The sequence below is a fragment of the Equus caballus genome, chromosome 16, assembly GCF_041296265.1.
Source record: "Equus caballus isolate H_3958 breed thoroughbred chromosome 16, TB-T2T, whole genome shotgun sequence".
Classification (NCBI taxonomy): domain Eukaryota; kingdom Metazoa; phylum Chordata; class Mammalia; order Perissodactyla; family Equidae; genus Equus; species Equus caballus.
The window spans coordinates 27,992,855-28,011,480 of NC_091699.1; the positions used below are offsets into that span (position 1 = coordinate 27,992,855).

The 18,626-nt window shown below is 40.4% G+C and overlaps 1 long non-coding RNA gene across 2 annotated transcripts in view; it reads right to left on the reverse strand.

Annotated features, from left to right (window-relative positions):
- Positions 1 to 626: 626 nt before the first annotated feature.
- LOC138918203 (uncharacterized) overlaps positions 627 to 18,626 on the reverse strand; it is a 47,682-nt gene continuing 29,682 nt past the window's right edge. The window contains exons 3-5 of one of the 2 annotated variants that reach the window (XR_011427232.1): positions 9,892 to 16,870; positions 3,918 to 4,371; positions 627 to 3,178 (exon numbers count right to left, since the gene is read on the reverse strand). This is a non-coding gene — a long non-coding RNA (uncharacterized lncRNA). The remainder of the gene's footprint in view (positions 3,179 to 3,917; positions 4,372 to 9,891; positions 16,871 to 18,626) is intronic. The other variant, XR_011427233.1, reaches the window with a different exon arrangement.

The window sequence follows — 18,626 nt, forward strand, 5'->3', positions numbered from 1 at the left end:
ATTAAGTAAGCTCTGCATATGCATTAGCTCATATGGTTTTCACCAGAACCTTATGAAGAAGGCATTATTCTAAGCTCCATTTTACAGATAATGAAACAAATCAGAAAAGCTAAGTACTTTGAGAGAGGTCTTTTGACTGGAATCAGCCCCAGATAGAACTCCAAAATCTAGGTTTTTTTCTTTAACTTTTTATTATAAAAAATTCAAACATAATTAAAATTGGACAAAAGAGTACAATAATCCTCACGAATCAGTCATCCAGTAACAACAATTACCAACTCACAGACAATCTTGTTTCGTTCCTAACCCAATCCACTTCCTCCTCCATTTATTACTGTGAAGTAAATCCCACACAGGATTATCCATAAATATTTCAGAATATATGTCTAAAATATAAGGACTGTTTTTTAAAAACATAACTCCCAACCCATTATCGCACGTTAAAATATCGTCAATGATATCTTAATACCACTAAATATCAATTGTGTCATAATTGTTATAGATGTTTCTTTTCTATTTTATAGATTGTTTGAATCAGAATCAAATATGATCATTTCATTGCGATCAGTTCATGTAAGACTTCAGTCTCTTTTCGTCACTCTCTCTTTTCATTTGCAATGTTTGTGTTAAAAAAAAAAAAAACTGGGTCATTAGTCTCCTAGAGCAGGCATCTGTGTCACATTTTCTTCTTTGTTTTATTTTTTTTTCAACCCTTTAAAAATGTAAAACCATTCTTAGCTCCAGAGTGTACAAACACCAGCAAGACCTAGGCCGTAGTTCGCGGACAGATGTCTATCGTAGAAGATCTCACAGTCTGCTCTGTGCTAATCGCAGCCTCGCGTGTCATTAACGTGTTCCTCTATTGTTTGTGTTTCCTATAAGTTGTGGTTAGATCTAAATGAGGGGTTCAGGATCAATTCTTTCGATAAGACTACTTCTTATCAAAGGTGGTGGTATATTCTTCCATCTGGAAGCACATATCTGTTTTTTCTCTCCCCCCCCAATTTTTATTTTAACATCAGTGCTCTACGTAGGTCTTTGACTTCAAAGAACTTTTAAGTCTCTTATGAGGGCATAAAATAAATATATACAAAAATATAATAGTAATACCAAATAAGCAATTTCCTCACTCATTCCTGCAGTGTTTGTTGAGGGACTCCGTGCTAGACCTTGAACAAGGCACTGGGGATACAGGGACTCTACCCTCAAGGAGTTCAGTCTTGTGATATGTGCTTCGCTGGAGTCATGTCCGACAACCAGTGGAATACCATCCTGGCATTCAGGGAACCAGGGAAGCTGCACCCAGCAAGAAGAAATGGCAAGAATGATAAACATTTGGAGGAGGGAGAGATCAGGTCCTCTTGCTCTGGGCCAAGGATGCTTCCTAAAAGTGTGATGTGAGTTGGACCTGGAAGGATAAGGAAGAGGTGGGGTGAATGTGGGGCAGATTCCAATGCAAAAGAATGATGTGAACTGAAGTACAAGTGTAGGCGAGTGTAGAGTGTGTGGATGGCCAGGGAGATGAGCAGTTGGGTGAAGCAGAGGGACTGTGTAAGGCATCACACGCAGAAACCTATTACTTTAGGCAATCCAATTCATGAAATCTTTAGAATCTGAAGATCCTTTGGAAAGCATCTAGTTGAGTAATAACAGTAATAAAAATAATGATATCAAACACATTTATTTTTATCATCTTATTTAATCTTCTTAGCAATACCACTGGCTAAAGATTATTATTCTCCTTTTTTTTTTTTGCTGAGGAAGATTCGCCCTGAGCTAACAGCCCTTGCCAACCCTCCTCTTTTTTTTGCTTGAGGAAGATTAGCCCTGAACTAGCATCTGTGCCAATCCTCCTCTATTTTTTTGTCTGTGGGACACTGCCACAGCATAGCTGGTGAATGGAGTAGGTCTGTGCCCAGGATCCAAACTCGTGAACCTGGGCAGCTAAAGCAGAATGCATGGAACATCAACCACTCAGCCGCAGGGTCGGGCCCCATTCTCCATTTTATAGCTGAGAGAGAGGAGTTCCAAAATTCTTAATTCTCTCCCACTCAAGTTCACCCAACTTGTAAATGCCAGAGCAAAAGTCTGTCTCCATCCTAATTCAAAAGCTCAGATCTCCCTAAAAGAATACTAAGTGGTAACCCAATCTCTGATTAAACATCTCTAATGTTGGGGATTGTTCAGAAATATGACATCCCAGGAGGAACCACTGCATTTCTTCTTCAGATACTCATTTCTGCCCCAAATCATTTACAAGGCTTTTTAAAAAAAATGTAGGCCCACCTCATTAAAAAAAAAATTACTAAAATAGCAGGCTTGAGAAAACAGTAAAGCAAGTAAGTCACCAAATTGATCAATGCAGTTGCTCTGATGGATATAAAATCTGTCTCTAGGCTCTAAGAGAAAAGGAAACGGAAGGAGGAAAGAAGAGAAGAAAGTCCTACTTATTAAGCGTCTCCGTGACTGGTGCTATGCTGGCACTGACCCTTTAACGTAATTCATTTAATGTCAAAACATCCCTGTGAGGTATTTGAGAGGTGACAAAATTTTTTCTTTGAAGACAAAGTTCTTGAGTGTAGACCCAAAGGAATTTCTCATATAGGATGAAATCGAGTGTATAAGAGCCAATGTTATCAGCAAAGCTTTGCAAACAGCACACATGCGGACGCCTCGCCAGTTAATACCCAAATCCCCATCTTCAGCCACCTTTGCCAGTTAATACCCAAATGTTGGCAAACTCACGTGAATGAAATGATCCCAGTGTGCAGTGTGAGTCTGTCCAAGTTTTATACGAGTTCAGATTGGGATGAATAGCAAAAACTGGCGAGAGCCAAGAAGCCCAGTGAGCAGAAATAACAAGCAGAACAATGATGAGTATAGTAACAGCAGCCAAACAGGCAGCTGAGAAATGGAGTGGGGGTGCAGAATAAAAAAAGGGAAAAAGCCAAATCTGTGTAACTTGCACTTCAAAACTTGAACTTCATAAGGCTACCTTCTCCACAGCAGATAGTCTCAAGAGAATAGATTCTTCTGGTTCAAAGTAGGGTTCTGAAAGATGGCTTTCCCCACAGAAGTTATTTTCCCTCAGTTCACTCACTTCAGCCTCAGTAGCATTTGATGGTAAGAGAGAACCACGGGGTGCGTGTAGAGACAGATGATTGATTGTTGATTGTTCCTGTAAGAACATTAATGCACAAGAATGATACAACCGGAGTGCTCAAATCAAGGGGGAAAATGTCTATTCAAATATCTAGTTCAAGGTCTCTCCAAGTATTTCTGAAACAAGCTGAAAGTAAGATTTTTAAAATGAACGTAGGTATTTAGATTGGATTTGCTTGTTCTTTAAATGTTACTAAACTGCACATTTTCAGTGGTCAGATCCTGCAGATTTACTCTTATGATAAACAATAATCGCTGAGTGATTAGGAGTAAATATTTCCGTGTCATCTCTTTTGAGAGTGACCCTCCTAGGTTAATGTGAACTGGGCTAAAAACATTGATCCCAGAAATGAGTAGGAAATGTTATAATTTCCAATTATCCTAAGAAATTGGTCTTTGAAATTCTGCCTTATAGAAGGATAAAGCAGCTCCAATTTAATCTGTGAAACAGGACTTTATTTAGTCCTTGGCAAGTTAGCAAGGAAAAAGGAATAAGAAAAATCATGGTGGGAGAGTAATATTGTCGACTGATGCCCTCCAGTGGCAAAACAGGAGGGAGTTTGTAGTCAAGGAAAATTCAAGGTACCTTCTATTTCACGTCTCAGGCTTTTTGAACGAATGAGCCCAAACCATTTGAGAGCCCAATAGTTAAGAATAAAACCACGACCTCGGGTCGGACTTGGTTTTACATTGTAGGATCATAAGGTGCCAGTGAAGGAAGTAGTTTGTTTGCCTTTAAAGTAAAATTGACTTACTCGCTGGCAAAAGGGTGCTCCATTTCAACTGACTTGGGAAGATGTGGGGAAGGCATTTTCAAATCCTCAGGCTGAAGGATCCCCCTTTTATCACATTCCTTTATGACACTCCTTTTAGCTTGAAGGCATTCACACATCCTGGAAAGAGCGGGTCCTCACATAGGGGTACAAACTCTTTGCTTCTTGTTAGAGGCACCGACCATGCTGCCTGCTGATGTGGGTGTTCCATGAGGAAGCTGATGGCCACACAGTCACCTGATAAATGTCTAGCTTTGGGTTTCCTAGTCACACTCTGGGTCATTTACTTCTCTTCTTATTTTAAAGGCTTTGCCTTGACCTCCTCAGGCTGTCTCCGGGTCCTGCCTGGTTTCTTTTGGATCTCCCACAGACTGTTCCCACCTTCCTCCAGGGTCTTCCTTCCAACAAGTGTCCACGTCTTCACTTCTCTTTGGATCTGAGGAAGTGGAAAAGCCTGTCAGACATCAAGAGAGGCCTAAGGTACCTATATTCTTGACTTTCTTGGTATATTATAAAGAAATGCCACAATAGATATAGCAGAATTCTGGTATATTCTAACACTTCCATAATTGGAATATATTTTCCCATTAATAATTTTAACATGCAATATAATTGTATTATTCCTGAGGAGATTACTGGTGGGACTTTTAAAAATGTGACTCCTAGTGTACCACGGAAAGGAGAGCTGGTAAAAGCTGACAGCTGTAAAGGCGTATAAAGCACACCATCCTCCTTCAATCCTGTCACTACATCTCTCTAACAATAAGTATAAATTCACTGAGTGAGGATATGATAGTGTCAAAAGTCTAAAACTATGTAACATCAAAAGTCTCAGCCCTTCCTGAATGTGATGTGGACCAAAGGAAGGCTCAGCTTTCTCCCAGAGACGAGAGAGAAGCAGAGTGTTTCTATGCAATGAAACAAGGGAGTGAGTTCGTGCACAAGAACAAGTCGGAATTGAGGAAAGTCTTTCAACGAGGGAGAGAGTTAGATGGTCTCTTAGTAACACCCACCCACACAATCCTTGGTGAATTCAGATTTGAAGCCTGTGAAGTTTAGCTGGATGAAAAGCACATGGAGCCCCCACCTCTGCACCACAGATTGGGGAGGGCGGTATCGTGACCAGATCATAATCACCTCAAAATGGAAGCAGAGGGTGAGGAACTCTCTCTCTGGATGCCACGTCCACTAGGGATAGTTCATATTCTAATGGTTTTATCAACTCTTTTGAATATTTATAGCATCTAGAGGAAATAGGAAAAGCTAATTATAGTTTACTTCTATCGTCCTTGTCATCAGTTGAACTTCTCCAGCCTGTGTTTGCAGATAGATATAAGCAGTAAAGAAAAATTTTCAGTGTAAATCAAAACTACCGTTTTAAGGAGACAATAATCTTAATATTCTCTATGTCAGTCATGTCCTTTTCTTCTTATGCAATCTGAGAAAGCATGTGGGCCAGTGCTCCTCAGCTTAAGGTCACATAGCTGTTTACAGGAAGGTTTCTTAACTCTCGATCTTATGACCTTTACATTTTGCTAACTTGAAGTTTCAATAGTAATGATTCTCCAGTGGCTAAAATGTTACATGCATTCCCCCTTTATTGCTGTGATATTTTGACTAGATTCTATTCCTTCGTGGATTTTCTTGCTAAGTAGTACCAGAAATGAAACATTCAAAATCAGTTTCCCAACATTAAAGGATTAAGATGGCAAAGCAATGGTACAGTTTAAGACTGAAGTGTTTAGGTTCATCATGGGAACTGATTTTATTTAATTAATTAATTAATTTATTTATTTATTTATTTATTTATGAGGAAGAATGGCCTTGAGCTAACATCTGTTGCCAATCTTCCTCTTTTTTTGCTTGGGGAAGATTGTTGCTGAGCTAACATCTGTGCCAATCTTCCTCTATTTTATGTGGGATGCCACCACAGCATGGCCTGATGAGCAATGCTAGGTCTGCGCCCGGGATTGGAACCTGCGAACCCCGGGCCACTAAAGCAGAGCACACGAATTCAACCTCTACGCCACCGGGCCAGCCTCCTTGAACTGATTTTCTTTGGAAAGGACACAGATAGAAGTTTGTATTTGTGGTGTGAATTCGTCAATGGTATACATCTAATTGCATAATTTAATATCTCTTTCCACTAAATCAGTGATTTTTAGTCTGTTTTGGGTCACAGATGCCTTTGAGAAACTATAGAAAGCTGTTGACCCTCTCTCTCTCTCTTCACCACTTCCTCAAAAAGCGCACCTAAGCACACAGGCCCTAAATGTCGTGTTCAGTTCCAGGGGGCTCATTAACCTGGTTGTAGAAAGCTTATTCTAGATCAGTAGTGCTCAACTGGAGCGATTTTGCCTTTCAGGAGACTTTTAGTGATGTCTGGAGACATTTTTGATTGTCACAATTAAGAAAGCATGGCTGAAATGTAGCAGGTAGAGGCAAGCGATGCCTGCTAAACATCCTACTGTGAATTGTTATAGCCCCTCTCAACCGAGTATGTTCCTGTCAAAACGTCAGTGGTGCCCAGGTTAAGAAAGCCTGCTCCGGATCTGCACTGTCCTCTACAGTGGCCACCAGCCCCGTAAGGGCACTGAGCTCTCGAAATGTAGCTAGAATGAATTGAGATGTGCTCTAAGTCCAGAATACGCACCAGATTCCCAAAACTGCATACGAAAATGTAAATGATATCTTCAATGAAATTTATATATTGAAACTATTTTACCTATATTTGGCTAACTAAAGTGCATTATTAAAATTAATTTCACCTGTTTCTTTTTACTTTTTGTCATGTGGCTACTAGAAACTTTACAAATTACATATTTAGCTCACATCCGTGGCTGACATTATGTTTTTATTGGACAGAGCTATTCTAAATTCTATATAACATTGAGTCAATGAAAACTAAGAGTTTGATCCTAAAGCAGGGGTCAACAAACTGCAGACTATGAGCCAAACCCAGCCCACCACCTGTTTTTGTTCATCAAGTTTTATTGGAACACGTCCACATTCATTTGTTTGCCTGTTGTCTATGGCTGTTTTCATGCTACAACCACAGAGCTGAGCGTTGCAATGAAGACTAAATGACCAGCAAAGCTTAAAACGTTTGTCACTTGCCTCTTCACAGAAAAAGTTTGCCAACCCCCCATCTAAAGGTGTGACCACTACGTGAGTGGGATAAAAATGTTGTCATCCTGACAGTGGTAATGTTTTCATAGTTGAAGTAAGCAAATCTGGGACTTTTGAAGAGGAGCTGGCTGAACAGATGGGGAGCAGGTATAGCACAAAACACTCATTGGCTGAGCTGCCCTCATGTAACCGTACTTCACCTTCCTATTCAACTGGAATATGGCTCTTTGCAAAGGAGAATAAAGAACATAATATCTTGTGTTAGAAATAGATCATTAATTCAGTCAACAAATATTTTTTGAGCACCAACTATTTGCCAGGCGCTGTTCTAAGAGCTGGAGATATAGTAGTGAACACAAGAAATAAAGTCCCTGCACTCATGGGGCATATAGTCTGCTGGAGGAGAGAGAATATAAACAAACAAAGAAATCTCTAATATGCCAAGTGATGATAAGTGCAGTGAACGCAGTCATGGGATAAAGAACGCTCGGGTAGAGGTTTTTAATTTTATTTAGAATTTTATTTATTTTATTTAGCCTGATATCGTCATGGAAAGCTTTTCTGAGCAGGCAACATTTGAGAGTATGGAAAACAGACAGTTATAAGCTTTCTCTGAGGACCATTTGACAGCATGTGTTTAAATCTTAAGTGTGAGCCAGCAGCCCTACCTGTAGTAATTTAACATAAGCAGTTTTTAAAACAATTGTCCCAAAATATGTGTATAAGAATGTTCCCTGGAATGCATTCCTTGTAATAAAAAAAGGGAAAACTATTAAGCATTCAAATAAATTTATTAATATAAACAATGTTCATGACATAGTAAGTTTTTTTAAAGAAGCAAAAAAAAGGTATTATAGTTTAATCCAAGTTTTATAGAAATTTTGTGTTTGCAGAAAAAAAAGTCTTAGCACAAATGTTAGGATACCTAAAAGGTAGAATTTTAGATGTCTTATGTGCTTCTTTATAGTTCTCTGTAGTATCATCTCTTTAAAAATAATCTATAAACAAATCCATTTATTTTTTAAGAAGGAGCAGAGATTATATTCTCCCAAATATGCACGTGCAAAAATACTCCCCTTAAAGATCACCCTCAGTGTGATAATCTTCCACGGAAACATCAGAGTTGACAAGGAGTGCGATAATTAACAGAATGAACAGAATGAATTGCCTTTCTCAACAAATCCCATAGATTCTGGGACACCAATCTCTTACATAACCTACCAGAGAACTGAAGTAAGCCCAATTAGTTCCTTAGCACATGGCCATGTTGTAAGGCCCAGAGATGTCAATGGACCCCCTGGAAACTCCAGAGAGAACAGAGATCACTCACCACTTGCAGGTGGCAATTGCAAACACTACACTGCCCAGGAAAACTCAGTTTCCAGTGTTTCTCAAAGTGTGGTCCTGGGACCTCTACGCAAGCACCATTTGATAATGGTGCTGGCAGTGGAAGTGGTTGGGGGCAGGGGAGGAGATGCTCATTGAAAATTCAGTCTTGGCCCCTACTCCACAGCCCTTCTCGGATGGGGTCCAGGATTTGCACATTTAAGAGGTTCTCTGACTAACTCTTACACAACCAAAGTTTAAGGATAAATGCTTATCAGAGGGGAACTGGATCACTCTCAGCCTTGTTATCTCTTTAACTTAGAAGTGCTTTCATTATAGGAGAAGAAAAAACACTTCTGAAGATCCAGAGGAAACTTGTGTCTCTTCAGAGCTTTTGGGAAAAGAAAATGCAAATTGAGACTTGCCTGATCATCTGGTAATTATTGAAGGAAGGACTCTTGGCTGTCACGTTGGTTCTGTAAAGAGGCCTGTGGCTAACTAACACAGGTTAACAGAGCCTTGGCCTACCTTTGAACGTTGCTGATACTTTTTGTCTGAGTGCTGAAACCAGCCTGATTTCCTGTCCCTGGTGAACAATTCTGGGACGGGGTATATTTTCCCGTGCACGTGTTAAACAATACTGAGAACAAGCAAAAGTAAATGACTGCCTGGTCCCGGAAGGACATATTTCCTCATGGAACTTAGGACTGCCTACAAATTAAAACAGCTTATTTATCACGACTTGTAGCTTGCTCATTAAGATTTAATTCAAGACCTTCTCCTCTCTGTGTCTACCTATGGAGGACAGCTAATATGTCATAAAATATGCCCAATCCCAACTATTGCCCACCTTGCAAGACCCACCTTAAAAGCATTCAGCCTGGCCTAAAACCTTATAAACACCCTTCCCTGACTTCCCCATTCTGAAATGCTACTAGGCTCTGCCCTGGTGGCGTCTCCCTCGCTGGCAATAGGTCTAATACACATTTCGATGTTGATTTGCTTAATCAACAGTCTATTCCAAAGGTCTATGAGATATTGACAGTCAAGATGCCATTATTTCAGTTGATGTGGGCTGGCCTATTCCAGCTTCTCTGGGATATCTGTTGAATATGACTCATAAAAATTCTGTTTCCAGGCTTCACTGTATCCCTTTCAAGATCCTTAATTTCTGTTATTTCTGACTAAGGCTCTTGGCCAACATCCCCACTATGCACATGAAAAAGATTTTTAAAAAAAACAGAGCCAGATATGTTGAAGTTTTTGTAAGATTCTCTCCTAATTTAAATTCTGGATGCTACAAGAGATGCTTGTAAGCAGTGGCAGCTGAGTTTCACCTTTTATTAACTTTCTTGGTGCAACAGCTGTCTCATTGTTACTTAGGAATTAGAGCGTGAGCTCCAATCTCCATGGAGAAGCAAGCAGAACACAAAAGAAGAAAAGTGGCAAAAATGTGCAGATTGAGAGTTTGGGCATACCTGGAAAGCGAGGTCAGACATACCTGGTTACACATTTGCTCTCCTCTGTGCTGTCTGTGAGACTTTCGGTATCTCAATGTCTCCAACCATCAGTTTCTTTAACTTTAAAATGGAAACAGGGGCCAGTCCCACGGCCTAGTGGTTAAGTTCGGTGCATTCCACTTTGGTGGCCTGGGTTTGGTTCTTGGATGCGGACCTACACACCACTTGTCAGCAGCCATACTGTGGTGGCAACCCACATACAAAATAGAGGAAGATTGGCATGGATGTTAGCTCAGGGAGAATCTTCCTCAGCAAAGAAACAAAAAAGGAAATGAAAATTTGTACAGTGGTAAAGATTAAATGATAAAGTTTAAACACTAACTCTATAAACAATAGCTAATATTATATTTTTACAAACCATATCCAAAAACTCTTAGGTGAAAATTGAAATATGACATAAATTCAGATTTACATTTGAATTCTGGTTCTTTCTCTTACCTGCCTTATGTCCTTGGGTAATTAATCCCTTTAAGTCTTAGTTTTCTCACCTACAAATCTGAAATACTGCTACCCCATCAATAATAAATAAAATAATGTATTTAAGATACTAGTGCATGAATCATTCAATCAACTCATATTGAGAGCACAGACTCTGTGTCAGACTGACTGCATATAAAATTCCCAACTACTCTCTCTAATTCCTTATTAAGGTATGTAACCTTCTGTGCCTAAGTCAGAGAGTATTACCTAGGCTAGATTTCCTCCAGAAGCAGAGACCTTTGAGACCATTCCAATGGGATGCACCATTGTCATAAGCCAAGATTTCTCTCCCTTTTGCTCCCCAAAGTTCTCCAATATACATCAGTTTGAATGCTAAGCTGACTTTCAAAGAAACTCCTATAGCTCTGAATCTTTAGCTTTTCTCTATAAGTCACAGCTACCTTGTTAGGTTTTGCTTCCTTTGTCTTCCCTCTTTTCTTTTTGGTCTATGCTTCTGCACACACGTTTTAACCAGAGATGATTACTTCATGGACTTACTCGCGAAGTAATCAAGAAAGAGAATTTTAGACCTAGTGATCTGATGCCTTGAATATGAATCTCTTCTATCCCTGAAAGTTATGAAACTGAAAATATGTTAAGAAGAAAATATTTCCATGGTTTGTTATGATATTCAGAGACTTTTCACTACTCCAAGTTTGCATTATTTAATTTCTCCAGGAGCAGGCAAGAAAAATACCAAGAGCTTGCCTTTGGGGAGATGCCATTTCATGAGCAATGAAGCACTAATGAATGGTAAAGCTGGAATTTCAAGGAATCATTATTGAGGGGGAAACGCAGCTATAAAGCTACTCTGCTCAAGAGACTGACATGGGACGTCCTTACTTATCAACTCTCTGTGCATGCAGTTAATAAATATTTATTTAGCGACTGCAGCATGTCAGGTGCTACGGTATTGGAAAGGGATTACTGCAAGCTCATTGATACTCGAGGGGACGGCCCTCATTATTGGAATGCTGTTATTCAAGAGAAACAAGGCAGGAAGTAGTGTCTAGAAGTGTAATAGGCAGCCTGGGAACCTAAGGGTGGAAACAATACTGGACCCGTTGGGAAAATGGTAGGAGAAAGGAGCCGAAGAGAAACTGTGCATAGAATATACATCTCAGTCAGATGGAGCCCAAGGATAAGGTGACATCTTATAGGTGGCTCAACTAAGTGAAGTCTCTTGAAATCGGTTAGGTGTCTTTCCTCCCATGAAGGCTCCCCTGGGTGCCTAAGTCTGATTTGGCTTCTAGCCTTTGTCCTCCCGTAGTATCCATTTCCTTCTCTTATGCTAAGTCGAATCACTCTGTCTAAAAACTGCTGCCTTGCCTTTCTCCCATACTGGTCTACAGGCTTCTTGAAGCCAAAGATTCTCTCTGGTTTTCTGTAATCTCGCCAGGGCCTGGCTTACTGTTAATTCTCAATAAGCCTCTGTAGAATGGTGGAGGTGGATGGATGATTGGATAGACGAATGGGTGGACCCATGGGTGGACCGGTGGATAAATGATGGAAGCAATGAGTGAAGGCACTGTATACTTGCTTCCCTGAGAGGAGTCTAAGATAATCAAAGTAGTAAAGGGCAATAGCAACAGTCAAGTTTGCTGCTGTTTGTCAGTTTAGATGCTGTTCAGTTGTTGACCTAATTGGAATTCGTAATGCAAAGTATAAAGGTAAGTTTAGTCTAAACTTCCCACATCTCTGCTGAAGTAAGAAGGGAGTGACGTGATATTTGCTGCTCCATTCTGTGTTGTCTCCAGAACGCAGGCTCCCTGTTTCCCCACAGCCACAGCTTTGCTATGGTCTCCATGCGCACGTGTGCGTTGAGTACATACAGCTCCAGCCCAAGCAAAACGGCTACGAACCCAACTCCTTCCTTATGAATTAGCCACAGGCTAGGAACAGCTCGAGCTCCTCTTCTCTTCCTCTCACAGCTCTTTCTACTGTGCTAACGAAGAACAAGAATAAAACACTGTTCACTTTATGACGTTACTTGCATTAAAAAAGAAAGAAAGCCACTTACATGGGTATCAAAAATATAGAAAGGACACACCAAAATGTTAATGGTAGGTATTTCTGAAGCAGAGGGATGACAGATGGAGAATTTTTTGCTTTTTTCGTCTCTATTTTTTAAGATTTTTTCCTATAACTAAATTGTGTTTCCGGTGAAGTAAAAACAATTTAAAATTTATGACAGCAATTCTGACCTCACAACAATAATTGTGACTTCTATGGCCTTACCACTCAATATGTGCTTCCTTTCCAATTCACCCTGAGTTCCTCGGGGTCAGATACCCCAAGGTGTCAGCCGCTTAGCCCTGAGCACAGCGCTGTGCAGAGTAGGGACTAGAAACTAAATGAATGAACTCTCTGTTTCTGTCTATAATTCGAACATTCATGCTTAGAACTGAGGATGATGAATTTTTTAGTCCTCATCTAAAACTTGGAGAAAGTCTGAAGGATATTTGTACACTTTGGGATTGTCAGTCATTGAAATAATGTTAGCTTAAGGTCAAAATCGAGAGAGAGGGACATTAGCGCTGGATCAGTTATGCCAATATGCTCCTTAATTCTGACTGACTTGTAAAGTTAAACCATCTTCATTCTTCTTCCACATTCTTCTTAAACACAATTTTTTCCCCTGCAGAGCAGGCCTGTCCTGAGGGTGCCTTTCAGCGGAAGCCTTTGTCTTTGAGCACAGTCTGACTGAGAGCCCAGGGAGGGACAGAGAAGCCAATGTTCCATTTATTCCATCTCTTCTGAAACAGGCCAATTGTGCATAACAGTGGCAAGCCTGACAGGGTCTCACTTAGGGAGCATTTCCTTAGGGCTGTCATTTTTCCTGGGCTTCCAGCAGACCTGGTAGTGAGCTGCCCTCACACCCCGAGCAGGATCCACTTTAATAATAAACACCAAAGATGGGCACAGCACAGGACAGCATCGCTGGGCTGGGCTTGATTTATGCTCCAGGGACTAGAGCTCTGTGCGTACCTTTCAAATGGTATCAAGAGAGACTCCTTACACAACATAGAAGGAAACGCCCAGGAAAGCAGGATGCAAGGAGTTAACAGCACAAGCTTTGCAATCAGGTGAACTTGAATTCAATACTAGGCTCTATGGGACCTCTGTGGGTCCATGTCTCTCAACCTCAATTTCCTCATCTGTAAAATGGGGGTAATATTAATCCCTATTCCACAGATTCCCTGAGAAGTTAAAAGAGATGATAGTATGTGTGCTTCACTTAGCAAAGTGTCTGGCATGCTGTAGGCACTTAACAAACGTTCTCATTATCATGAACAGTGTACCATAGCAATGTGGGATAATTGGGAAAATCTAACAAATAAACACTGCATTTGGAGTCAGGCTCTGGGTCCAATCTCTATTCTGCCACTAACTGTGGGCAGTTTTGTAATTTCTGGTTCTCAGTTTCCTCATTGGTGAAGCAAACAAATTGGACCGGATTTAGGCTTGCAAACTGGCAGCCTACAGATACGGTTCATTCGGCCCCTTTCAAGTGTTCAAAGAAATTGGAGAAATTTTTCTAAAATACCTAGATGTCTGCCTTTTGATAAAAATCAGGGCAGCATTTCCAGATGGCTAAAACTGAGCAGCAAAATGTTTTTAGGCAGGGCATCCACTCTCCAGTCCACTACAGTCCTTACCATGCCCTGTTGTCTTACACTGAGACCACCCAATTACTTTATATTAATTTCCTGGTCCCTGTAACCATTTAGGTTTGCAACCCATGGATTAGACCAGTGGTTCTTAATGTTAGCATCACTCTGGGAAATATTAAAAATAATAGTGACTCCTCCTCCCATACCAACTAAATCAAAATATCTGTCCATAGGGCCTGGATACCTGCATCTTTTTAAAAAAATTCTTTAAGCATTTGAAATCCATACCCAGGGTTAAGAACTATTGGACAAAGTATTCTCTAGGCTTCTGTCAATGTGACAGTGCCCTAATTCCAAAATCATTAACTTTTACACAAGTCTAGCCTAAATGTGTAGACAGCTACAACATGAAAATTATATGTTCAAAATACAACTACTACACATTAAAACATGATAACCACAGCAAATGAGAACCTCAACTATTTCTGTGCCTTCTTTTAATAGCCATGGGAGAACTTAGAGATAAATTTCAGTTTGCTTATTCCAAACATAATCATCGTAAAAGAAAAAATATACATAGCTTTTGTCACTTTTATGTTTCCTTTCTCTATCTTATTAGTTACCAGTTCCTATATCAAGCTTAGAAACCTTTCTAGAGTTAACATTTAGATGTTCCACCGGAATTACTCTAAACAAGGAAGAAAAATATTCATTACTCATATACTCCCTACCTTATTAACACCAAAGTAACATTAAAAATCACCATTAATTCCTTTGGAGAGAAGCATCATTTTCAAGTATTAAGAAGTTTTCTTTACCTTTCCTTTTTCCTTTCAGCTCCTCTGAATATTTAGGGGTCTTTTTTAATACATTTTTGTCATCCATTTACAACTTTTGGAAGTTCATTTTAATGCTCTTAAACTTTTAACTAAAAAAGATTATAATGTGTTTGATTTTATTGTTTTGATTTGCCTATTGCCAAATTTTATATTTTTATCAACTACGGTGCCTAGAGAGTTTGGGGTGAAAAACAGGAAAGCAAAATTAAAATTGATATAAAGTAGTGGTTCTCAAGGGGGGCACGTTTTGCCCCCCTGAGGGACATTTGGCGATGACTGGAGACATTCTGGTTGTCGTGACTGGGGGTGTTGGTGCTACTGGCATCCAGTGGGTAGACAGCATTACGCTGCTAAACATCCTACAGTGCGCAGGACCGTCCCCACCACAGAGTCATCTGGGCCAAATTGACAATAGTGCTGAGGTTGAGAAACCTAATACAAAGCTTTTTTTTTTTTTTGCACTGTGCTTCACATGATTTAGTAAATTGTGGGTTTTCAATCTCTGACCATGGAAAAATCATTAAGACGGTGCTTGCAATTTAAAAATGTGGAAGATTATTTTTCCCCCTTCAAAGTACTTTGTGTTCTGAAATGAAGAGTTTTATGCAAATTCTGGACAATTAGCCTGTGGCTTACTTAAGAACAGGAAGAGGACAAGGTGTGGCAAGGACTCGGGAAAGGAGACAATCAAAAAACTGTATTTCATTATATTTATGCCAATTCTTCTATGCTTTACATCTTTATAAACAAAGGACATTCTTGTGGGAAAACCAGCCCCTTTTGGGGGAATGAGAACTTGCTGGTATTAAATCAATCAGCATAATTACAAAGCGGCATGGGGAATCTACGCATTTGCTGTAAAAAGTCCACCCTCTACAAAGGATGGTGGGTTATAAACAGCTAAGGTCTGGCTTAAAGACACATTGTCAATTTCCAAGACTCGAATCCTTTGTTTTCTAAGACGGTTCTGGGTTGTTACGCAGGTTCTTAGAGTGGGAGTTCTCACTGACCACGGTTACACAAGATTCATGGCTGTTTAAAAAAATAATAACCTGCCTTTGAAATTTGACTTGGAATGGAATGAAACACACCCAATAATACTTTTCCTTTGGTCAGAACTTTGCTTTGAGATTATTTGGCAAAGGCTTCTTCATGTCTCCCAGCTCCACCTGGCTATTCCACAAAGCTCAATTGTCACACCAGGATAGGAAACTACAAATCAGAGGCTAAACACTAAAGAAAAAAAGAAAAGATAAACCACACCATGGGGACCAAACCCAACAAAATATACCCTTGCACTCTAGCTGGCCCAGGGGCCACTAGCTTGAAACTGATGGACGAATAAACTCTAAATCTCTTTTAGGTCAAAAGTTCTGTGGTTGGACTTTTAGCAAGAAAACTCACCATTGCTAGACATGTTCTTAAAATGCGGTCATTTCCCTTAATGTGTCATTTTCCTGTTGAAAAAATCCATAGTTGCTCCCTACTGTTCTACAAATTGAATCCTAGCCTCAAAAATGCAGAACTCTGCAATTTGACTTGGGGCCTCCCTTGTCCCCATGATTTCCCAGCATCCACGGACATTGGTCCAGCTTTGAGCCCTATGAGATTGCTTCACGTCACCTAAAGACGCTTGGTACTTCACAGGACGGCATCCTTGCCCACCCACTATCTCCACACAACCTGCTCTCTCCTACCCCATCTTGTCCAAAGCCAGACATCCTTCCCTCTTAAGTGTCTTCGTTTTCAGTCCCTCCTGACTCCTCCCAGGGCGCGGGCTGGCAGAGAGATTTATCCATAACACTTTAACACGGCCTCAGCCACCGTCTACCTGGTGGGATGAGATGGGTAAGAATTCAGGCCTGGGAGTCAGTTTCACCAGCTCTTAACTTTGGGCAGTTTATTTAACCTGTTAAACCACATCTTCCTCACCTCTCTAATGAGTGTGTCACTCAAGTGTCAGCTGTCCCCGTGTCCATAGGAGTTGACTGTTTAAGCTCGACGTTGACTAGTTCACAAACTGGTTTCTGCAAGAAATCCAGTCACACCATGCATTTTAGACATTTATACTTTTTTCGGAACACCTATTTTACTTGAGCATGCCTTCTTGAAAATTCTGCCGCCTTGCCGAAGCCTTCTTCCCCCTCACCCTTCCTCCCCTCCCAACCCCTCATTCAGCGCTTCAACCCCTGCATTTCTGATTTTCCCTCTACTGGCCTCTTCAGACATTTTAAACCCCTCGGCCCGATTACGCATAGAAGCCTTGTCTACAATCCTGCATCCATCTACGCAATCCCAAACTCACCTCCCATTTCCATGAAACAAGGGACTCTTCGGCTTCTTAAAAAGTAGTGGGTAAATTATCTTTGTTTTTGTATTGGTGATAACAGTAGTGCCCATCTTATGGTGTTATCATAAAGAGATGAGATATCTAAAATATATCATAAAGAGAAGTGATGTCTAGAATATGATTTCATAAAGAGATGTGATATGTAGCATATAGTTAAGCACTCAAGTCTTAGCCTAGTGTTATCATGATCCGTTTCAGTTTTGTTTGTCTCCCTTATGAGACCGTGGACATATTAAAGGGAAGACTCCTAATTTATTCATCTTTCAATAGCTGGCACAGCAATTCTATTCTCCACCTTGGCTCCACATTAGAGTCACTGAGGGAGCTCGAAAAATGTTCATGCCCCCAACCCAGATCAGATACATCCAAATGCCTCAAACAGGCCCTAGGTGTCAATGTTTTCCAGGTGATTTTAACGTGCACCCTGGCTTGCGGTCACCAATGACCATAACACCTTACAGGCAGCAGTAATAATTGCTAATAGGCTCACACTCCTATTATAGGGCACGCATTACACTAAGCATTTTCCTTGTAACACCTCATTGTAGTCGTTTTTAAAGGTCTCCAGGCAACTCCAATGTGCGGCCAAGTTTGAGACCCAGTGCCAGCTCCAGAACCAGTTTGAGAAGCTTCACTGCCTCCTCCTCAGGAGGTAAGTTTAGGTTATCCACTTTTTACGGGCGAGAAGCAGAGGTTAAGGGAGGTTAAGGGTGCTTGAGTCCCTCGGGCCGCAGTCAGTGGTGAAGATGGGGCTCCAGCCTGAGCAATCTGACTTCAGAGCCCCAACTTCCTCTTCCACAGTCCTCTCCTGCCTTCTTGGGAGGAACCAAGTCAGTGTAACTGAATGGAGTTCTGTCATCCTTGACCCCACAGGTGCTGCCACCAGGTAGGAGAAATGTTCTTCTGATGCTCTGTTTTCTTTCTCTACCACGACGCTTCATGTTTCTTTCACTAGCTCTCCGCGTATACTCACAGCCTTTTCACCCTCCCCATGATGCTTTTTAGCTAAAGAGACTTAAAAGCTCAAATTTATCACTTTGTGGTATGAAAAAATCCTGAGATCCCGACATAATCAAAGGACGTGACTTGATTTCAAATCTGCATTTGCAAATAAGGTCTCACATCCTAGTGTATGTTAGGATATTTGATAATAATGACCTACTTTTTATTATTACTTTTCACTGATTTTAAATGAGGCAAGGTGGAATAATTTGTCTTTTTAACTCTAAAGGATTTGCAGTTTGGGTTTTAGCTACGTGTGTGAATAAAGTTTTAGTTATTTAAGGGATTTAGTTTAATCTCATAAGTGATTTTAAAGTAAGAGAAAATATAAGAAAATCTAAGCCAATGTTTCCTTTCTTTTAAAGCCTTGATAGAAAAATTATAACTCCCTAGCCAGAAAAAAGAAATACTGAAGTCATATTGTTGCCACT